At 43.8% G+C, this 24,477-nt stretch overlaps 1 protein-coding gene across 1 annotated transcript in view; it reads right to left on the bottom strand.

Moving 5' to 3' along the window:
- Nucleotides 1-4,048: 4,048 nt before the first annotated feature.
- Nucleotides 4,049-24,477, bottom strand: part of LOC130621566 (uncharacterized) — a 32,714-nt gene continuing 12,285 nt past the window's right edge. The window contains exon 2 of the mRNA XM_057436870.1: nt 4,049-4,179. The gene's annotated coding sequence lies outside the window, so the exon portion shown is untranslated. The remainder of the gene's footprint in view (nt 4,180-24,477) is intronic.

The raw sequence follows: 24,477 nt of genomic DNA, 5'->3' as shown, positions 1-24,477 counted from the left end.
ATTTTTATCGTGAAAGTCACATTTTACTGCTTGTTCTTTTAATCGTATAAAATACTGATGTATCGTTTCATCTTCCTGCTGTATTATATTGCGAAATAAATATGTTTCGTAACTTTTATTTACTTGTGGTTCGAAGTGTTTTTCTAACGCCGCGATGACATTCGGATATGTTACATCTTCTTCGCGTTCAGGCTTAACATTTTCATATATTTCATACGTGCTATCTCCAACGTAGGTCAACAACATAGCTAGTTTTTGAGACTCATCTGTGACACCAATAGCGTGACACAAAAGTTCAAATCTTTCTTTATACTTCTTCCAGCGCGAACTGAGTGTAGACACATCTTCTGTGGAAAACTCTGGAAAGGTTGGCAGATTAAGATTTCGAACAGCCATCGCAAGTGCATAAAAATTTAAAATTACTTCACAGATAAGAATTAAATCTTGTCGAATTTAATCTTGTCGAATTTAATCTTCGTCTGTTATTCCCTTCTCCTCGTCGCCAGTTTAATATCGGGAGAATAGGTTAAATAAGAACACGTGTTTGCAATATATCTCTGTTTATCTCTTTTTTCCTATTCACTATCATAACTCTCGTGTCATCAGAATCGTCCCTCTTCTTCTGCCCAAGTCCTCTCCATCGTCGATTTCTTTACGACATTACAATGTCTAGGGTGATAAACCAGTCCGGCACATACCTGAGAACCCAGGGCTTCTTTGCAACAACCTTATTACACATGCCTTGTGTCATGAGCCGATCCGGCACCCAGTAGAGCATTTCGGGATCCCCCTCAACGGCCCTGTTACACATGTCCTGCGTCTTGAACTGGTACGGCACATTCATGATCAGCCGGAAATCCCCTTCAACGGCTTTGCTGCACATGTCCTGGCTCTTGGCATGGTTCGGCACCTGCCCAAACATATAAGGGTACATTTCAAAATACATATTGCACATGTCTTGCGTCTTCAGCCGGTCCGGTACGTAGAGGATGTCGGGATATTTTTCAAAATACTTATTGCACATGTCTTGTGTCTTGAATTGATCCGGCACCTGCCCGAACATATGGGGGTACATTTCAAAATACTTATTGCACATGTCTTGTGTCTTGAACCGATTCGGCACATATTCGAACATCCAGGGCTTCTTTGCAACAACCTTATTACACATGCCTTGTGTCTTGAACCGATCCGGCACATATTTGAGTGCACAGGGATCCTCACCAACAATCCTGATCCATCTGGGTGGCCTCCTCGGTACGCCCCCCAATAAGCTAATTAATTCAGCTTTACGTAATCTAAAATACCCTGTTAAACCACGACATTTTGCAATATCACGTAATTGTTTGACAGTTTTTTATTCCATTCTCTTTATTATATAGAATTTTTGCATTGTCGGAAGATTTCATTCTGTTCGAAAACTAACGCATCTTATTGCGCATGCGTTGATTTATGATGAATATTATTATCATTAAGGAAATTCCCTTTTTGCTCATTTGCTGTATACTTTGATGTGCGTTGATTTTTAGGGAATAGCGCTAGAATCTTGATAACGTCATTGAGGTGAATAATAGGTCTTATGTAGATTAATATGGGATGGTCTTGGATGGTGCGGTGAATATTAGGTCTTATGTAGATTAATATGGGATGGTCTTGGATGGTGCGGTGACTAATAGGGGATTGTCGTTGACTTTGCTGGGGGTTGCCGTGACGTCACTGTTGTACGCGCACGCGACTGCGCCAGAACATACATTTTCCCATCTCTTTCGACTCATTTATTTAATATCGTTTAAATCTCAATATGACAAGAACAGTTAATGTCTCACTTCATGAGCCTTATATTCTCCACTTGATTAAGGGTGACAACTGATTCATACATCGACTACGAAGCAAAAGTCATTTTCGTGCAGAAGAAGACGACATTGACGTTAAAAAATAGAAAAATCTTTTCTGCAATAAGTACCTTCGTAATATAAACGCCTTTCTTGGGTAGTAAAGTGCATGGATTTATAATTTGGGAATATTTTGTGTCAACAGTCAATTACGTCAGCTTTTAAAATTAGTAGATTTACCTAGATGTACTGTAATATTCAACTGTAGTGAACCTTTTTTTTCAGTTGATATGTGTAGTCATTTAATCATAAAATATTAGTGTGTATAAATTTTGAAAATTAATGCTCTTCTCATACAGCTAGAGTAGGGAGGTAATTAAAGTACAGTTTAGGTTTTCGACGGTCAAACCCCTATTAAAAAACGCTGCTTTTAGACCCCTTAAAACAGCTGTGACGTCACAGATTTCATCATACCTCAAATGAGTAAACAAGTCACGTGATATCCAACAAATTTGCTGACATCATCAAAAATGACGGCACTCGACAAAACTGCTGACATCAACAAACGCGCAAATCTGTTTGAATAGAAAGGGAAATTCCCTACTCAAAATTGCGACCTCTGTTAGTTGAAGTCTGAATGTACTTATAATAAAGAGATATGAGTTGGTTCAAGAATGCAATTAGTAAATTATATAGCGCTGTCTCAGCGCCAGTAGGAGCAACTCGCGATGCCCTTGCAGGTCGACTACAGAGCGTGCGAGACACTGTTAGGCATTATTATAACAGGGTGAGGGAGCAAATTGCTGGAAGGGCAACACTGCACGATGAAATCGAGAGAGAAGCGCGAGAGGACTTTTATGATGCTGGAGACATACAAGACGAATACAGCGGAGTCGAAGACATCAAGCACATGTTCCCACAAGAGAAAAACCGATCCGAAGGCGTCGAAGACATTCAGCATATTTTTGATGAAAATGACACACAGATGTTGGAAGACGGAAATCGCGTCAAGACATGGCGGTTCAACAAGAACCTTAATCAGCCACTGGCGGAGACCATCATGCGCAAAATTACGCCCTACATAGACATGAGAGTCAAGGTAGTCTACAGTTTTGCTTGCACCATCTACGAAGCAGGAGGTGGCACGGCTCCGTATCACAAGACCAAGGGAAGCGAAGGATCGCTTACGAGCCTAGCTGACATCTGACAAGCCTTTATCGAAAAATGCGAAATGCAGCGATTAGATCTAGGAGATCATGAGTTTTGGGGGAAGGCGTACTTGCCACCAGAAAGAACAATCGAGACCCAAGGATCGTACGAAGGGAAAATAGTCTTCCAGCATGTGCAGATCAAGATCATCTCCACAAGGGAGCCCCTGTTAGGCTGTGGACCTTTACCAGACTGGTTGCGAAAGAAGAGGTGCATCTACAGCTTTGACAAGGAGGATGAGAGAACCGACAATTTGTGTGTCTGGAGATGTTTTGCCGTACACTACCGTGAAGAAGGACAGCAGCCCGAGATACGTGTCACGAGACCAGCTCTCGCGCTAGCACGCGAGTACTACGAGAATCCCAAACTAAAGAGGGAAGATGTACGTGCTACGAAGCTCGTTGACTTTGAGGGGATAGCGAAGCGTTTCAAGATCAACATCAGAGTCTTTGAGCCCCTGACAAACTCTGAAAAGGCACCCTGGAGACTTGTGTACGGTCAAAATCAATACAAAAAAGATTTAGACACGATCAACCTTGGTATGTTGGATGGGCACTGTTTTTACATTAAAAAGATAGATGTTTTAACGCAACACTGGGAATGCGAAGCCTGCAAACAGCTATTCACCAGAGTTGAAAACCTAACAAGGCATAAAAAGAACGAGTGCGAGGGAAAAAAGCCGACTATCATCTGCAAAGGCGAGAAGGTCAAGCGCATGCCTAGCAAGCCAGAGAAGGTCTTTTACGGTGAGGGCTTCAGCTATGACGCTTGTAAATGGCTTGAGCACATGTCGAGGGAAACTGGAAGACACATCCATCACGCGCTGTGTGGGCATGGAGGAGAACGCGTGATTCGCTATGGCAAAAAGGAAAACCAAGTCTGCCTTGTAGACGGCTATGAACCTCAGACCAAAACAGTCTATGAGTACCACGGGTGCAAGTGGCACGGATGCCCCTGCCAAGGAACAAACACGAATAAATATCGATATACGGCCACCAAGTCTAAGGAGTAAGGCATCCGAAAACTTGGCTACAACCTCGTCACAGTGTGGGAGTGTGAGAGCCCACCCAAAGCCAAGAGGTACTTCAAGAAAAAATTTCGACCCTACCCTCACTACATCGTGTTTGATTTCGAGGCCCTCCTAGCACCTTTACACCAGCGGCAAACATCCGATCTAACATACATCTCGGAGCATGTACTGGTCAGCGTCGCCATTCACGATAGTCTGAACGGAGATCCAACGTTCTTGGTGCACGATGATCCCAAGATCTTGGTTGAACGATTTGTGGAGCAGCTCGAAAAGAGACACACCCTCATCGTGAAAGACGTGGAGAGAATGTATCCAAGACCCGATGATTTTGACATGCTTCCAGACAAGACTCAGAAGGCATGGAACGAGTGGGTAAACCAAATGGCCGTGATAGGTTTCAACAGTGGAAAGTATGACCTGAACATGATCAAGCGGTACTTTGTCGATCAAATTGTCAGAGGCGATAGCGAAAAGATCAACGTGGCGAAGAAAGACAACGACTACATGTTCCTCACGACCTCGAGGTTCAAATTTATCGATATCAAAAATTTTATAGCTCCTAGTATGAGCTACGACCTATGGTGCAAGTCTCTGGATTGCAAGCTCGAAAAGCTGGTGTTCCCCTACGAGTGGCTGACGAGCTATGACAAGCTAAACCACGTCGGCCCCGTGGAGCACGAACACTTTTATAGCAGTTTTATTGGTAAAAACACCCTCTCTCTTGATGAGTACGAAACATTCCGTGCAGAGTTTTACAAGCGAGGCTGCGTTACCATGATGGACTGGTTGCGCGAGTACAATTTAGCCGACGTGGAACCTTTCATCGAAGCCGTGGACAAGACAAGGCGGCAGTACTACGACGACGAGATAGACATTTTGAAAGATGCGGTAAGCATTCCAGGCGTATCGATGCGCTACGTCTTGAACAAGTCTCTACGACTGAATCCAAAGCAAGAGCTATACGCTCCAGGAGAGCCTTGTAAGCATACTGCTTCAACAAGAGTTGCAAGGCGTGCAAAAAGGTGCAAAAGGCTTGCACTGAGTGCACGAAGAATGAGGCGTATGAACTGCTTCAAACGGGCATGGTGGGAGGGCCTGCCATCGTGTTCTGTAGGTACCACGAGAGAGACGTGACGGGTATCAGATCCCACATCTACAAGGAGCCACGGAAGTGCAAAACTGTTTTGGGTTTGACGCGAACATGCTGTACCCGAGTACGTTGATGCAAGACTTTCCTTGTGGGAAGGAGAAGCTGATCAAGGTGCCTACACCGACAGCGAAACACAATCTCGAGCTACTAACACAAGGTGTGCAAAATGGATCCCTCTTCGGTTTTGCGCAGGTCGATATCGAGGTCCCTCTGGAACTGTATGACAAATTCAGCGAGATGGCTCCGCTATTTGTGGTCAAGGAGATACCCGACGATCAAATCCCCGAGCACATGCACAAGTACCTAAAAGCAACAGGGCGCAAACGTATTTCAGGCACACGTAAGCTTCTAGGGTTGATGAAAGCTAAAAAGATCTTGTTATACACTCCGGTGCTAAAGTGGTACCTCGACCATGGCCTAAAGGTGACAGCGTTTCACCAGTTCATCAAGTACAAACGAGGTAAGCCATTTGCATGGTTTCCGGAAGAAATTGCGGATGCACGACGACAAGCCGATAAAGACCCTGACAAGCGTATTGCGGGAGATACAGCCAAGCTGAAAGGGAACTCGTTCTATGGGAAAATGATCGAGGACCTAGCGAGACACGCGAACACCATCTTTACGAGAGATGAAAAGAAGGTGGATGCAGCGATGAGATCGCCATACCTTGAAGACCTTGAAGAGATAGGCGATGCTTACGAGATCCGAGAAGGAAAGAAAAAGGTGCATATCGACAGAGCGTACCAGTGCGGCATTGCGGTGTACCAGCTGGCCAAATTGCGCATGCTGGAATTTTACTACGACTTCATTGACAAGTACGTGGATCGTCGAGACTTTGAATACATTTACATGGATACGGACAGTGCCTATTTTGACATCTCTAGAGAAGAGTTACGTGATGTTGTTCGCCCTGAACTGCTTGACGAGTACGACAAAGACGTGAAAAACTGGCTGGTAACCGACAAGTATTCGAGTCGAACAGGAGGCTTGTTTAAGCTTGAGTTTATGGGGTTTAGGATGATTGCCACGACAGCCAAGTGCTATTTCTTCGAAGGGAAAGAGGGCACAAAATTCTCGTGTAAAGGCATATCGAAGAAGCAGAACTCTATGACATGGGAGAGGTATAAGAACGCGTTGAATGGCTCTATTGACACTGCGAAAAACGTAGGTTTCCGGGTGCGCAACCAGGGGATGGTTACGTACGAACAAAACAAGCTGGGCCTCTCGGCGTTTTATGATAAGCGGAAGGTGCACGCTGACGGCATCCACACAGTACCGCTAGAGTTGTAGGTAGTGAGGTTTCCCCGTCCAGAGTTTTGTGAAGTACCACTTCACAAAAAGTAACAAGATGGAGGACAGTAAAAAATGTACACAATGTAAGCGAACCCAACAAAAACCCTCTGGGTTCAAACAACAACAACAACAAAAACCCAGAGGGTTCCCTTGCGAGGGTTTTGTTTTGAAAAATAAAAATGATGAACGACATAAGCCTCACCGTAGCAATAATCCTTCCGTACGTCTTGATCGTGCTCTGCTTTTTGCGCTATAGAAGGCTTCTAATAAAGATGAGTGAGATTACAGCTATATTTGATGTTGCAGACACACAAGCAGAAGCTTTTGAACATCGTGAAAAACCTATCGACAAACGTCAAGCTTTGAAAGAAGCTATACGCAAAGGCAAACAGCATCTCTTGCCGAAGAAATGTACTGAAAGCTTTGCTGACAAGGCATCAGATGAGGTGATCGAAAAAGCGTATGCGGAATTCGTTCAACGTGAAATTCACGAGAAAGGAGAAAAGACCGCCAAGGCACTATCTTCACATGCGATTAGCATGTACGCGAAGGCCGTAGGTAATGTTGTTAAACTAGATAGTGCGGAGGGTCTGAAAAAAGACATCGAGGAAGATCCGATTATCAAGGACTCCATGGCAGATTTGGGGATCCTTGTGTACTCTGCCTTTGAAAAATTTCTAGCGCCACTATTGGTTGCTGCTCATACCATTAATCACACTCAGCTCTCTGTGAAGCATGTGTCCAAGACAGATGAAAAGCGAGATGATGAACAGCAAGAAGAAGATGGGGAGCAGTCAGATATTTAACAAAAAATTGAAAAGGCAGTATTGGATGGTAGACGAAGAAATTTTGAGCAAAACTTGGCTCTACTAGAAAAGTCGAAAATTCACTGATTTGTCACTAAAAGGAAATTTTGTAAAGCTCTTTACAAAATTTTTAGCCCAAGCTTGCCTTTGGTCGTTTAAAACGATGGCTTTTCCTTCATTATAGGTCCCTGTTGAATCGACAGTCACCTCTACCCCCGATCTGGGCACTTCGGATAACGACCTCTTTTCATCTACTATTTTTCCAAGGGCAAGTCTAAATAAATGAGTGAAGAACAATCTAACCAAGTCATAACCAAGAAGAATGAGGGTCGTGTTGCTGCTGGAAAAAAACTTGCTGAATGGAATCGCAAGAACAAGGCTGACTTACAGAAGAACTTGGGCAAAAGTACTTCGCAAGAGGGTCAGGAACCTGTCGCAAGTCCTCACAAGTTCCCAGACAGTCTCTATGTCGCTGGAGGTCTAGCTGCCGTACTTGCTGTTTGCGTGGCAGTCTATTACATACGTAAGAAGCCTGCTGAAACCGTCTCCACAGGTGCGCCAGCGGATCGCCTGGCGGCTCAGCATGAGCAAGGGCCGTCTCAACCCACGCAAAAGCAACGCGATCGCCTGGCGACCGTGTCAGCGGAAGGGCGTCATATCGACATTTTCAAGATGCGATAACCTTAATAAATGAGCAGCAAAGAGTATCAGAAAGAAGTCGTCGATTCCTTGTGGGAATCTCTCAGACTAGTATCCTATACTATTGTCTTGGCGCTAGGCGCGAAAAAGGCTCTGGGAGTTTCTAGACCGGGGGCCAAGATGGACATGGAGGACGGCTTGAAGCTCGCTGGCTATATGACAGGAGCGATGTTATTCGACGATTACGCGATAAAACAAGGGTGGTATAAGCGTTCCATGATGCCTCCAAAATAATTGCGAAAAAGCCGTGTTTGTCGTGGAGGGCAAACACGGCTTTGAATAAAATGGACATTGTCAAAGACCCGCATACAGCAATCTTTACTGGACCGACAAGCTGTGGCAAGACGCAGCGTGTCCTGGATTTGCTTGAAAACGAGTATAGGCACCATTTCCACAACATTGTCATTCTCTGCCCTACAATCCGCTGGAACAAGACCTATCAAGAGAGATCCTCGCTATGGAGGGATGACTACGTGTTCCTGGTGGAGCCCAAGGAGCAGCTGTTTGAGTGTATCCAAAAACTGTCGTCATTGCTGGCGGGCGAAGAGACGTTGTTTATCGTTGACGATATGATAGCCGACGATAGCCTTGATAAAAAGGGACAGCCCTTGCTTGAGCTTGCCATCAGTGGTAGACATCGCAAACACAGTCTCTGGCTACTAACGCAGTCGTATACCGCCTTGCCGAAGAACCTTCGAAGGCAAAAAAAGCAGTTGTTCATGTGGTACCCCAACGAACGATCAGACATGAAACTCGTCGACGAGGAAACAAACGTGATCAGCGACTGTGAAAACATCAAGGCTCAGCTCAAAAAGTCAAAGCACGCTTGCCTATATGTAAGACTGGAGCATCCTAGAAGTTACAAGATTGTTGGTTAGACTCTTAACATATAAGAAAAGATGAATAATGAGAGCGTAATTAAAGCTGTGTATCAAGCTCTTTTGAGAGCCCACGACAGACTGATAGATGCAGTGCATGATGACGATGACAGCAAACTGGTAAACACGACTCGGGATATTGATCGCCTGCGGCTCCGTCCTGACGGGCAAGAGTTATGCAAAAAATATCCATGGCTTCCTCAGCTTGGTGTTCGTTATTGGACTTCGTAATTTTGTGACTTTTTTCGAATCACAAAAAAACTGTGGTTGAGCCTTGGCGTGTATAAGAAATATGTCCTTGGTCAGTAATTTTTTTGAAGGAAAGCAAGTCCGATCATTTCGGTATAAAGGTCAGTATATAGGTCAATACATCGTTGCCTCCGATGTTTGGAGAGCTGACGGGCAAGAGTTATGCAAAAAATATCCATGGCTTCCTCAGCTTGGTGTTCGTTATTGGACCTCGTAATTTTGTGACTTTTTTCGAATCACAAAAAAACTGTGGTTGAGCCTTGGCGTGTATAAGAAATATGTCCTTGGTCAGTAATTTTTTTGAAGGAAAGCAAGTCCGATCATTTCGGTATAAAGGTCAGTATATAGGTCAATACATCGTTGCCTCCGATGTTTGGAGAGCTGTCGGGTATAACGATAATCGTGATGGTAGAAAAGCTATTCAGGCACATGTACCGGAGAAGCATGTAAAGCGGGCCTGGGAGGTTAAAAGTGCCGCAGAAGACAAGGGGGTCGATATCGCCCCCCTTCATCCAAACACAGTTTTGCTGACAGAGCCAGGCCTTTACTGCTTCCTCTTGAGGTGTGGTAGACCTGAAGCAGAACCATTTTTGGATTGGTTTGTTGGAAAAAAGAAAGCGGAGCTGGTTCTGCGCTACAACGACTTGAATTACAAGGATCGAACGATAGCCGCACAAGAGCAAGAAATCATAGAGCTACGACAGCGACATGTTCCATGTGCGCAAGATCCTAGAAAGGATAACGGAATGGTTATAATCCAAAAGAATAACGATGATGAATATCCGTATGTCGCTATATGTGGGCAACAAGGCTATGTAGCGCAAAAGATTCGCAACAAGTTAACAGATCATCCCAACGGTCAACTCGTCGTTCTTGCAGAAACCCCAAATGCCATTGTACATTACAACTGGCTCCGAGAGCGTGGATGCATTGAAGTAAATCCCGAACGTCCAAGGCACTTTCGATTAGGTCGTAATTATACACATCAGAGATTGATGGAGCTTGCCGAGATCTAGGATTTTTTTTGTAACCCTGATAGATTACAAAAAAAAATATCGTCAGTTTACCACTCCTTGACATGCTCTGGAGGTACTTGAACATCCTCTGGTATCAGCATCAACTCTTCTGAAACAAAGCTCCGCTCTGGCCCGTCTTGCAAGTAATATAGCACACGGTTGTTTGGTAGCACGTCTTCTCGCATCACCATGCTCTTCTCTAGGTTGCAGTAGGTACAAGTAAAGACCGTCCTCAGGTAACGGCTTTTCCTGCCCGTCAGGACGGAGCCGCAGGCGATCGCCTTTCGTAAGTAGGACTTCATGCCCGTCAGGACGGAGGCGCAGGCGATCTAGCTTGATTGCCTTGTTGGGTTTCATACCAATCATGGCAGTCTTGGTATTGTTCATGCTCTTCACGATAGTGTACAGATGTTTCACCCATGTGGTACTAGTCTCATCAGTGACCAACTCTTGTGCATCCTGGGACTTGAAAAGTCTCTCAGCGAGCACCTTGTTATAGGACTCGACAAAGGCTGTGAACGTATGATGATATTTGGTGGTTGCACGCTTAATCTCGACCCCATTGCCTTCTAGCAGTTTTGTCACATCTGACTTGAACTCACTACCGTTGTCACACTGGAAGATCTTCGGATAGCGTAAAGGTCCTGCTTTGCCTCCGGGCTTCGCGTAAATGTCCTTGATCATGTCAGCGACTTCGCTGGCTTTCTTCGTTCTCAATGGTCTAGCTACCTTGTATCTCGAGGCTACATCGATCCCTGTGAGGATATATTTGTATTTCGAGCCATACAGGCGATCATGAGGCATGTAGAGCAAATCAAATTGGTGCATTTCATTAAGCCTTGTGATTGTAAAATGCGGGTAATCAATCCTTTTAGGTCCTGGAATATGTCTGAGCCAGAGCAACTGACGAGATAGCCAGTGTACGACTTTCTTTTTAGGTAGTCCACTGTGCTCAGCCAGCAATTTAACAGCCTTCCGACCAGTCCAGAGATTTTCAGGGGTATAATAAATACTGCTTAATTTTTTCGCTTCTTCTGGAGTAATAATATGTTTCGACATGTTTATTTTAATATTCGACATGTCGAAAACATTTTACGCCCATTTGTACGCTGCAAAACCAAGGAGGGCTAAGGATCCAACGATAAACGTTAGCTCACCGTCTTGTTGCTGCTTGCTGGGCGTGTAAAAATCGGATAGTTTTGGAGCTTTTTCGATCGTTGCGATGTAATAGTCTCTCATACCTTCATCGAGCTCCTTCAAGCTCTCTCCAGCTTGCCTTTTCAGCTCTCGTTGATGGTTATACCAATCGATCTTTGCCTGCCGATCTCTTACCCACTGTGCTTGAGCAGCTTGCTGTTGTTCAATTGCTTTATCATGCTTTTTACAGCTTACTGAACAGATAGTTACTCCCCGAGAATGCTAGAGCATTGATTATAGCCCCACCCGCGAGTACTAATATGCTTGCCATCTTTATTTCAATATTCGACACTGTGAAAACGCCCATCTAAGATGTTCAGCTGAGCATCTTGAAGTAGGAAAACGTAGCATTTAATATCCCCCGTTGTTCCGTCTGCTTTCTTTGTCATATGCAAGGTTATACCGTCTGACAATCTCTGTAACGGCCTTCCAGAACCGTGGAGACTATGATCAGGTGATGCTCGGAAATCAACAAACAGAGCGTATCTCTCTGTGAAGAACTGCCCAATTGTCACCTTTGAATCGTGGCTACCGAATAAGTTTACGATCTGCTCGAGGTGATCTTTCGGGAGCATCGCGTGCGTGTAGAGCTCATTAGGCTCACCCTCGACAGTGATCGAGATGTTTTCGATCTTTGGGTTGTAGAAGACCTCGTTAGCACCCGAGTAAGCCTTCACTTTCCCAGGGTCTACAAAGAGCAGTAAAACGCCTTTCAAACTTTTTGCAGGCGTATCAATTTGCAAATTGTAGCTTGTGTCAGCCTTTTTTATCGTGACAACCTTGCTACGGAGTACCCGTTCATAGGGTAGCGCCAAACGACTATACCGCGACATCATAGCGCTCACGAGACCCTCGTTATTAACCTTGTCAAACTCTAGTGCGATATTAGTGATCTTGTAGGCAGCATCTGGTGGTTTAGCTGCGGTATTTCCAACAGCTGGGGTACCACCATCTTTGATGACGTCACCGTACGATGCAAAATGGATCACAAACTGTAACCTATCGTGTAGCCCTGGCTGGTAGAACGGCAAGTCTCGTGTCAATTCAAACATTTTTCCCAAGGGCACGCAAAACGTGCTGCCATAGGCTGCGACGATCGCTTTTTCCTCATCTGTGCCTACATGATCAGTCGCTTTTACCTGTAGGGCGCGGATTGTACCGTCGTTGGGATTGATCCCCTCTAGGATCAAGTTGTTTTCCCGATCAAACTTGGGCAGCCATAGGTCCTTGTAGGTAGCGAGCACCCTGTAGTCGCTAATATTTTGCACCTCGTTGCTATTCAAAGTGATACGAAGATTTTGCACCAGGGCTTTGCCGATATTGCTGACGATAGTGCGCTTCGTGTTTGTTCCCGTAAGTTCCAGATCGAAAAGTAGTTTGATACTAGATGGAAAAATTACATCGTTCAGCCCCATGTTGGGGATGTCAACATACAAGTCCTCGTTCTGATTAATCGTACTAGGGACATGACTTTTACACGCTGCTTCTTGCCTTTTATAGCCATCATTGTTTTAATCTCCGCGTAGGGATCGAGCTTAGTTCCGAATATGTTACTCATGCTTTATTATTAGCTGATATTCGTTTCAAATAAATGCAATGCCGATTAATCCAATATACGAAGGAGACGACTTTACGCAAGAGGAAAAAATTTCAGACGAGGATTTCAGTACGCTCCAGCCTGATGCCAATTTAACGCCAGATCGCCTGGCGGCTCTGCAAGAGCATCAGGGTCAATCGCCTACCGTCTCCGCAAGAGACACCACGACAAGACAGAGGGAAGAGCTACTAAAATCAAAGGTCGACGATCTTTACGAACACCTTGCTGAGGAGCTGGGGCAGCCAATCGCAAGATTTTATAACGAGTTTGAGGTACAAGGAAACCAGCTTCTTTTCGATGGCATAGAGATCACTAAAAGGAATGGTGAATTGAGGAGCGTTGCCGAGATACAGAGGAGATTAGGTACAAATCGCTTGCGAGAATTGAGGTTTACCGACTAACTACACCAAACAAAGGCAGTAAAGCAATGGCTCAGAAACTCCTTAACGAGATTGTTCATGTTGATCGCCTAGCGGCTCAGCAACAGAAGGCCGATGATATTGAAATGATGCCGCTGCTCGAGAACGTCCTTGATGAAACGGAGAGCCTGATAGATCGCCTACCGGCTCAGCAAGAGCAAGAGACTCCTTTTGGCGCCAGCTTCACAGAGCGTGAAAGAAGAGGGCTCAACCTCGAGCTTCAAACGCTAAAGGGTAACCTAAAGCACTTGAAAAACAAGATGATCTTCTACGACAGCGAGATCGCTAAAGCAGAAGCCAAGGTGAAAAGGCTTGAGACGAAGAAGGCTACACCTGGGGCATCCAAGGAGCAGCTAGCTATCTGGAACGAGGATATCGCGAGGGCCAATGAAGAGCTAGAACGACTCCAAGATCAAAAGGAAGCAGTACGAGAAGCACACGGTTTACTTTCCTCGGATACCCAGAGCCAACTGAAAGCTATTAAGGAGACGCTGATGAAAATCACAGAAGACGATAAATCTCTAGCCGAAAAGCTTAGAATCTTGTTCAAGGAGCAAGGGATTACTATAGCAAGCATCGTGGCGGCTGTTGGTCTACTGATTTCCACCATCGTACTCGCAGTTACAGGTGGTGGAGGTGCTGCAGCGGCAGGAAGTGCCGCAGGGAAGGGTTTCATACAAAAACAGCTGGAAAGGCTTGGAAAATTTTTGAAATACCTGGCAGGTAAGGCAGGTGCGGCGCTACCAGGGATTATTGGCACGGTTGTCTCGTTCTTTTTTAGAGTAGAAGCAAAAGTTGTTGAATACGCAGCCAAACACCTCTACATGACAATCGCTGCTGCCGTCGCTTTTGTTGTGGCATATGTTGGGAAGAGAGGCAAACTATCGTAGATGATCTAGTATGTTGACAAAAAAAACATATTAGATCGCCTTGCGGCTCAGCATGAGCACCTTTATTTAAGCCATAGATATGCTAAGATGAGACCTACCCCCACACTAACCAAGGTGGCCTTGCTGTCCTCGTGAGGGTTTCCATCTCCTAGACCTGACTGAGGTATCTTTTCAGACCCCGGTTTTCCTAGACCTGACTGAGGTATCTTTTCAGACCCCCCGGTTGGGGTGGCACCACCCCTCGATATTTCTTGCCCAGGTGACCTGACTCGTTTTAAACCCCAAGGCTGTGTGGTAATGGGCTTGTTGTTTAGGTCTAGCCTTATGCCAATCATCGCACTCGCCGGCGCAATCAAGATGTTGTTGTTATACCCCACAATTTTACCAATACGCAGGTTCATATCGGATGGTAGCATGTACACGTGGTGCATCACGGCAAAATTCACTGGGGTCCTGGCATATTGAAGCACCTTTTGAAACTCGGTGATATCATGGCTTACGTTCTCCTCACGTTGTACCATGGCTTTGAATTTCTGTAGTAGTATCTGTCTCGCTGTAAAATTGTCAGCATCCGAACCTATAAGGGACCCTAGTAGTAAAATCACGTAAACACGAATACTCTCGCTAAGCTTCGACAGACCTTCCGATGTCAGGCCTTGGCTTGTAGGTATGATAAACTTGGCCCAATCACCATCTACTTGCGGCCACCATCTACCATTTGTGAGCGAGGACATGAGAGCCTTAAACTTGTATTGGACATTGGGGTCGGCACCATATTCACGACAAATCTGGGCATATCCAGATGTAGAGTAGGGGTTCTCGTATTGAGAAAATCCGTCATCGTATGGCATGGGTACCTTCATTCTCGCTAGGATACGCCGCATGTGGTAATAGACGTGGAATTTAAAGACTATTGATGAGGGGTACCGAGCCATTCAAGTGTTTGGCGGATATACCCAGGGCGGTGCTAGCGCAATGACAAGCGAAATTAACTTGTATATTCCAGTAGCCAAGGGCTTGACCGGTCCAATTTACACTTACCGGGTCGTTCAACAGGTTAGTGGGGACTTTTATGGGGTATTTCGTGAACATCGAGAAGGTCACGGGAATGTGCGATTCTGTAGAAACGTAGAGGTCTTGATGTTCTAGATTAATTACACCGAGAGGCCATTCGCCTCTATTGGACTTGTATTTTGCCTTGTGGTTATAGCTATAAATGTTCATGTTTCTTTAAGAATAAACATGAGACAGCTGTATGTGACCAATATAGAGAAGCCTACGATTTTTAACGATTACCTAAGGGAGGATACGAGAATTGCCCTGAAATCAATAAGTATCAGGCCCGTATGGCTGAACCTTTACAGCGATAATGATTTTGTCATTCGTAGGACAGGGCCTGATCAGAAAGAGATTAGAATTGAAATTATGAACGGTTTGTACAAGATTGAAGATATCGCGGCCATCGTCAACAGTCAAGCACAGGACAAGATCAAGTTGTTTGTATTAAAGAACGGACTATGCAGGCTTAGGGTTAGTGACGGGTATACTGTGGTAATCCATAGACAACTGCAGGAGCTTATGGGGCTACTCTACGACCCTGCAAAAAAGTATTTTACCAAAGGCGACTATGACAGCTTCTACAAAACTGACGTGTACCAAAGATTGAGACTCGTTTGCCCTCAGTTAGATGAGGATGACTGCCTGCTGGATGGGAAGAAATTAAAAATTCTTGCTTTGCTTCCAACGAAAGAATTAAACGCATGGGGAGACATGTTAACTTGGAATTTTGACAGTCCAATCTACCTTCCTTTGAAAGGCTCAACAGACAAACTGGAGTTCATGCTGACGGACGAGCATCATCATGAAAAAAATGTTTCGTTCGTCGGAATAACGATGCATTTACTCCTAGAATAAATGGCTGATAAGCTTTACCCAACTTTGCCGCCAAGTGCGCCTGAGCATGAGCCTGAAGAAAGTCAGGTCTACAGACTAAAAAAGATCGAAGAAATCGAGCAGTACCTGCGGTCTGAGATCAAAGAGAGAGAAAAACTCTACAAAAAGTTCAAGCTTTGGGGGATGGGGCTTCGCTATGCTGATCATGGTATGATTGCTGTTACAGTCATCACCTCCGCAGCAGGTATTGCCACGCTTGCAACCGGATTCAAAGGCCCTATAGCAATTGGTCTTGAAGCCGCGGCTCTTGCAGTGGGCATAGGCCAAGTAGGTTTGAAGAATGCTTCCAAAAGGATACAGTATAGGGTGCACAAGCACGAATCCATCAAACTCCTAGCTGAATCAAAACTAGACACTGTATACGATAAGATTTCCAGAGCGATCCAAGATGGTATAATTTCAGACGATGAGTTTACATGGATCATGCAGGAAAAACAGCGCTATATGGTGCTCAAGGAGCAGATTCGACAACGAACGAAAAAAGCTGTGAAATCCATCAACGACAATGAACGCGCAGAGTTGGTGGCGCAAGGCAGGCAAGAAGCCAAAGATGCAATTTTGAAAAAACTTCAATCTGCGCAGTATGCCAGCGCTACTTAGAGTCTCCACCCGCCTACAGAGTCTAATATGTTCGTCAACATACTAGACGATCACTTCTCCCGTATCTTGATCTATGAGCAAGTCGCCATCATGTACGACACGTCGCTGAGCGAGATCCCTCAAATATTGTTCATGATTTTTCTCCCATGCAATTTTAGCACAAGGCTCGCAGTACGGTCCGTCCGTTTGTGTCGACGCATCCTTACACTTGACCTTGCGTATGGCTTCAACAAGGTCTGCTCGCTTCAACGTAGAGTACCCCTTGAGACCTAAGGCCTTAGCTTCTTGTCGCAGTTTGTCCATTTGTTTATGTGTGAACTGCGCCAGGCTTTCGTTATTTTTGTGACTGTCTCCAGTCACAAAAGATTACTTTTTTTGTCTTTTTAGTCTTCCACTTCCACAAGGTCGTAATCATAGTAAAATTGACCAGGATTCTTCCCAGTGATTTGATGAACATCTGACCTGTTCGACCTATCAAAGCTTCTCTCAGTACACTCGTTGCCCATGCTTGAAATCGTTCACCATCGTAATCGATCAATGTGATGACAGTTGCATCACCCTTTTTAGTCTTGATCTCTTCAACATACTCAATTTTGAAGATGATTCTAGTGTGGGAACATCACGCCACTTCATAATGCTCTCTGATTTCAAGGCATCAAATTGTTCTGCGGATAGGAAAGGCATCTCTTTATTATAGATTTTTTAAACCTCAACCAGGATCCAAATACTGGACATTACTTCCATAATTTAGATATCTCGCGCTTTTCTTCCTCATCTACACACCAATTCCAAAATCGATCCGGATGCCACGCCACTGGCAGTACCTCATTCCATAGTTTTGCATAAAAATTACGCTTGTGATGATGCCGCAGCAATTCATCATGAATGACATCAAAACCACGCAGCAATACAACAATCTCGATGTGACCATTGAAAGCTGCAAGTTTCATGGCCCAATTAAAGTTCGTCGCACCCCACTCTTTGCACAGTTTAAGAATCTCAATGTGACCATTTTCAGCTGCAATTTCTAGAGCCCAATCAAACTCTGTCGCACCCCATTCTTTGCACAGTTTAACAATCTCGATGTGACCATTTTCAGCTGCACGTTCCAAGATTGCATTCTTGAACCAACTCATATCTCTTTATTATAAGTACATTCAGACTTCAACTAACAGCGGTCGCAATTTGAGTAGGGAATTTCCCTTTCTATTCAAACAGATTTGCGCGTTTGTTGATGTCAGCAGTTTTGTCGAGTGCCGTCATGATGTCAGCAAATTTGTCGAGTGCCGTCATGATGTCACGTGACTTGTTTACTCACTTGAGGCATGATGAAATTTGTGACGTCACAGATTTTTAGGGGGTCTAAAAGCAGCGTTTTTTATTAGGGGTTTGACCGTTGAAAACATAAACTGTACTTTAATTACCTCCCTACTCTAGCTCATACAATTTCTAACGAGTCCTTAACAAAATCACCCACCTAGAAAAAATAGCCATTGAATATGGCGTTTACAAATAAAGCTGTTCCAGGATGTCACGTACACAGCGCAGCTAGCTAGCTACAGCTCATGAATTTTAATGGCAATAAACCTTCAAAACATTTTCTAAATTAAAGGCTCTTTGCCAATATTAAACAATCAAGCTCCAGATCAATAGAGTAAAGTAAGTAATATTCTAGACTGACAATTTTGCTTGCGTCGACAAAAAAGTTTCTTTGATGTCGTGTTTTTTTTCGCCTGCCATCCTTAAATCTTGATTTTAAAAGGCAAGTGCCAAATTTGCATCTCATTATCTTTGGATTTTCAAAAGTGCCCTGGGCATTTTTGTATCACGTGACCAGCCTGTTCCAGGTTCATTGTTGGCCACTCCGTAATAACGGCTTAGGGGCCACAAGACGAGGACGAGGTTGCCGTGGACTTTTAAGTTGAAACGCCTAAAATGACCACGGGTATGGTTATATAACCAATTGACGGCAAGGCGGACATGGCCACCATGTAATAAAACTACGATCACGTACAAATGGGGTCATGTTTCATTGTTTTTTATTTGCTATTTTTTCTACAAAGACAATAAAAACAGTAAGGGAAGTAAGAAGAGTAAATATTCAATTCAAAACAACTGACATGGAAGTCACAACAGTAAAAACAAAACGTCTATACCACAATCAGAAAGAAAGACGGACAAACAAGCCAAGTTTTATAAAAAAGCCAAAAAAAATTACTTCTTAACCTACCGTAAACTTTTTAACAATTCCTTTTTCGGCTTACACCTTTAACACATGACCATTGCCACGTTTGCCAAATTTTAAAAATGATTTACAACATTTTGATGGATGCATAGGTGTTAGTAAGTCATTTTTAATGTGGAAAATTATATTCTCTTTACATATACAAAACAATTGGGTAGTCCTGAATTAACTCCTAGCTAGTTCTTTTAGAAGACAACCATTGCTTACGGCTATAACGATCAGTTATTGGCGCGTGCGTGCGCATAATTTGTGTATGGACAGAAGAATCTAATGTCAAAAGCAACTTTTAAATGTTGTATTTCATAATACCGTGATTATTCTAATTTTACGCTGCTTCTAATTAACGCAGTCGGACAAAAATGGCCAAAAGTTTGTAATTTATCGCTTCTAATTATTAACGCGGGTCAAAAATTTGGCGTGTTTTATTTTCCTCTAATTTAACACGGATCGTATTTTTTTTTAAAAAAACAAGCAGTGGTTTAGATTAAATGAACATATATATTTCCATATATTATGATACTGAGATCAAACAAAGTGATCATCATTTTCGTCTTCGTCCATGTCAAGCTCGTCCTGTGCTTTTTCCATACATTTTTGGTAAAATGCTCCATTGCGGATCTTCACAGGATCTGAGGAAGCCATTTCCTTGTCCTGAGCAAGGTAGTCATATCCTTCCTTTATCCACCCAAGAAGAGGAAGAGGAAATTTTCAAAAGACCTTCCTCAAGGAGGAATGGAGTTCCCAGCCTTGTACATATTCAAGTCGACGAATTCAGAGATGCATTCAAAATTACCAGGCCTTGTTGCGGAAACCCTTAATGAGTACAAAGATACAAGAGAACGTGCAACGAAGGGAAACAAGAACAAGAAGAAATAGCTTTGTAAAAAATTATTTTGAAAAAAAATATTAAGGAAAATTTTCAAAAAAATGTTTCTTATTTTTAGCGAATTAGTTTATTTGCCTCTAATTATTAACGCGGGTTGACCGTGCTCAAAAGTTTTGTACTTTATCGCTTCTAATTATTTTCGCGGGGTGGTTAAAATAATTATTTTAGCTAGAGTAGGGGATGAATATAATCAGGTTTTAGGTTTTCGACGGTCAAACCCCTATTAAAAAACGCTGCTTTTAGACCCCTTAAAACAGCTGTGACGTCACAGATTTCATCATGCCTCAAATGATTAATCACATATTTTATCATGCCTCAAAAGAGTAATCACAGATTTCATCATGCCTCAAATGCGTAAACACGTGACATCATGACGGCACACGACAAAAACTGCTGACATATCTGTTTGAATAGGGAAATTCCCTACTCAAATTGCGACCACTGTTGGTTGGAACCTATCTATAATAAATAAAAGAATACAATCATGAACCCTGCAGGTGAAAATGGTCACATTGAGATTGTTAAGATGTTGAAAGAGTGGGGTGTGACAGACTTTAATTTGGCTATGAAACTTGCAGCTAAATATGGTCACATAGAGATTGTTAAGCTGTGCAAAGAGTGGGGTGTGACGGACTTTGATTTGGCTCTAGAAAGTGCAGCTCTCAATGGTCATATCGAGATTGTTAAACTGTGCAAAGAATGGGGTGCGACAAACTTTGATTGGGCCATGAAACGTGCAGCTCTCAATGGTCACATAGAGATTGTTAAACTGTGCAAAGAGTGGGGTGCGACAGATTTTGATTGGGCCATGAACCTTGCAGCTGAAAATGGTCACATTGAGATTGTTAAACTGTGCAAAGAATGGGGTGCGACATACTTTAATTGGGCTCTTGAAAATGCAGCTGAAAATGGTCACATCGAGATTGTTAAGCTGTGCAAAGAGTGGGGTGCGACATACTTTAATGGGGCCATGAGACTTGCAGCTGAAAATGGTCACATCGAGATTGTTGTATTGCTGCGTGGTTTTGATGTCATTCATGATGAATTGCTGCGACATTATGACGGCACTCGACATGACACCATGACGGCACTCGACAAAACTGCTGACATCAACGTTTGAGTAGGGAAATTCCCTACTCAAATTGCGACCGTTGTTAGTTGAAGTCTGAATGTATGTATAATAAATGTTAAACAACAAGACACCGCAAGATTGGTACACACTTTTTATACTTTTAACGTTTTTTGTAGGTGTGGGAGCTGTCCTAGCCCTCACCTCTACTACGCTTGTGATAGTTGCCCTAGCCCTCACCTCTACCGAATTTGTGCTGAAAGGTATGAAAAAAGAAGAAGAGTGCGGGAGGGTTATCAACGCTATAGTAAAGAGAATTGACGATCTAGAAGAAATGGTGCGCAAAAAACTAAATAAATGAAAATTGTTGCGAGAAAAACAAACGTATTACTGGTATAATAAATGTCAAGCAACGACCGAAGGCCTAAAATGACAGCGTTAGATTGGTACACACATTTTATGATGGTAACTTTTTTGAGAGACCTATTCTCTACCGCAAAGAAAAGTGAGAAAGAAGAAGAGTGCGAGAGGGCTATCAACGATCTAGTAGAGAGAATTAAAGAACTAGAAGAAACAAATGGACAAACTGCGACAAGAAGCTAAAGCCTTAGGTCTCAAGGGGTACTCTACGTTGAAGCGAGTAGACCTTGTCGAAGCCATACGGAAAGTCAAGTATAAGGATGCGTCGACACGGACGGACGGACAATACTGCGAGCCTTGTTTTAAAATTGCATGGCAGAAAAATCTTGAACAATATTTGAGGGATCTCGCTCAGCGACATGTCGTACATGATGGCGACTTGCTCATAGATCAAGATACAGGAGAAGTAATCGTCTAGTATGTTGACCAACATATTAGACTTTGTAAGCAGGTGGAGACTCTAAGTAGCGCTGGCATACTGCGCAGATTGCAGTTTTTTCAAAATTTCATCTTTAGCTTCTTGCCTGCCTTGTGCTAGCAACTCTGCGCGTTCATTGTCGTTGATGGATTTCACAGCCTTTTTCATTCGTTGTCGAATCTGCTCCTTGAGCACCATATAGCGCTGTTTTTCCTGCATGATCCATGTAAACTCATCGTCTGAAATTATACCATCTTGGATCGCTCTGGAAATCTTATCGTATACAGTGTCTAGTTTTGATTCAGCTAGGAGTTTGATGGATTCGTGCTTGTGCACCCTATACTGTATCCTTTTGGAAGCATTCTTCAAACCTACTTAGCCTATGCCCACTGCAAGAGCCGCGGCTTCAAGACCAATTGCTATAGGGCCTTTGAATCCGGTTGCAAGCGTGGCAATACCTGCTGCGGAGGTGATGACTGTAACAGCAATCATACCATGATCAGCATAGCGAAGCCCCATCCCCCAAAGCTTGAACTTTTTGTAGAGTTTTTCTCTCTCTTTGATCTCAGACCGCAGGTACTGCTCGATTTCTTCGATCTTTTTTAGTCTGTAGACCTGACTTTCTTCAGGCTCATGCTCAGGCGCACTTGGCGGCAAAGTTGGGTAAAGCTTATCAGCCATTTATTCTAGGAGTAAATGCATCGTTATTCCGACGAACGAAACATTTTTTTCATGATGATGCTCGTCCGTCAGCATGAACTCCAGTTTGTCTGTTGAGCCTTTCAAAGGAAGGTAGATTGGACTGTCAAAATTCCAAGTTAACATGTCTCCCCATGCGTTTAATTCTTTCGTTGGAAGCAAAGCAAGAATTTTTAATTTCTTCCCATCCAGCAGGCAGTCATCCTCATCTAACTGAGGGCAAACGAGTCTCAATCTTTGGTACACGTCAGTTTTGTAGAAGCTGTCATAGTCGCCTTTGGTAAAATACTTTTTTGCAGGGTCGTAGAGTAGCCCCATAAGCTCCTGCAGTTGTCTATGGATTACCACAGTATACCCGTCACTAACCCTAAGCCTGCATAGTCCGTTCTTTAATACAAACAACTTGATCTTGTCCTGTGCTTGACTGTTGACGATGGCCGCGATATCTTCAATCTTGTACAAACCGTTCATAATTTCAATTCTAATCTCTTTCTGATCAGGCCCTGTCCTACGAATGACAAAATCATTATCGCTGTAAAGGTTCAGCCATACGGGCCTGATACTTATTGATTTCAGGGCAATTCTCGTATCCTCCCTTAGGTAATCGTTAAAAATCGTAGGCTTCTCTATATTGGTCACATACAGCTGTCTCATGTTTATTCTTAAAGAAACATGAACATTTATAGCTATAACCACAAGGCAAAATACAAGTCCAATAGAGGCGAATGGCCTCTCGGTGTAATTAATCTAGAACATCAAGACCTCTACGTTTCTACAGAATCGCACATTCCCGTGACCTTCTCGATGTTCACGAAATACCCCATAAAAGTCCCCACTAACCTGTTGAACGACCCGGTAAGTGTAAATTGGACCGGTCAAGCCCTTGGCTACTGGAATATACAAGTTAATTTCGCTTGTCATTGCGCTAGCACCGCCCTGGGTATATCCGCCAAACACTTGAATGGCTCGGTACCCCTCATCAATAGTCTTTAAATTCCACGTCTATTACCACATGCGGCGTATCCTAGCGAGAGTGAAGGTACCCATGCCATACGATGACGGATTTTCTCAATACGAGAACCCCTACTCTACATCTGGATATGCCCAGATTTGTCGTGAATATGGTGCCGACCCCAATGTCCAATACAAGTTTAAGGCTCTCATGTCCTCGCTCACAAATGGTAGATGGTGGCCGCAAGTAGATGGTGATTGGGCCAAGTTTATCATACCTACGAGCCAAGGCCTGACATCGGAAGGTCTGTCGAAGCTTAGCGAGAGTATTCGTGTTTACGTGATTTTACTACTAGGGTCCCAAGCTGATGCCAAGGCATCCCTTATAGGTTCGGATGCTGACAATTTCACAGCGAGACAGATACTACTACAGAAATTCGAAGCCATGGTACAACGTGACGAGAACGTAGGTCATGATATCACCGAGTTTCAAAAGGTGCTTCAATATACCAGGACCCCAGTGAATTTTGCCGTGATGCACCACGTGTACATGCTACCATCCGATATGAACCTGCGTATTGGTAAAATTGGGGGTATAACAACAACATCTTAATTGCGCCGGCGAGTGCGATGATTGGTATAAGGCTAGACCTAAATAACAAACTCATTCAGCCTCGGGGTTTAAAACGAGTCGGGTCACCACCTGGGCAAGAAATATCGAGGGGTGCCTTAAAACCGGGGTCTGAAAAGATACCTCAGTCAGGTCTAGGAGATGAAAACCCTCACGAGGACACCAAGGCCACCTTGGTTACTGCGGGAGTATTATCGATCCTAATGTACATTTGGTTGAAGAAATATTAATGCTCCGCAGGAGCACTAATATTTACGATAGCTTGCCTCTCTTATATACCACAACAAAAGCAGCAGCAGCGGCAGCGATTGTCATGTAGAGGTGTTTGGCTGCGTATTCAACA

The sequence above is a fragment of the Hydractinia symbiolongicarpus genome, chromosome 12, assembly GCF_029227915.1.
Source record: "Hydractinia symbiolongicarpus strain clone_291-10 chromosome 12, HSymV2.1, whole genome shotgun sequence".
Classification (NCBI taxonomy): Eukaryota; Metazoa; Cnidaria; class Hydrozoa; order Anthoathecata; family Hydractiniidae; genus Hydractinia; species Hydractinia symbiolongicarpus.
This window is presented reverse-complemented; position numbering and strand designations above follow the sequence as displayed.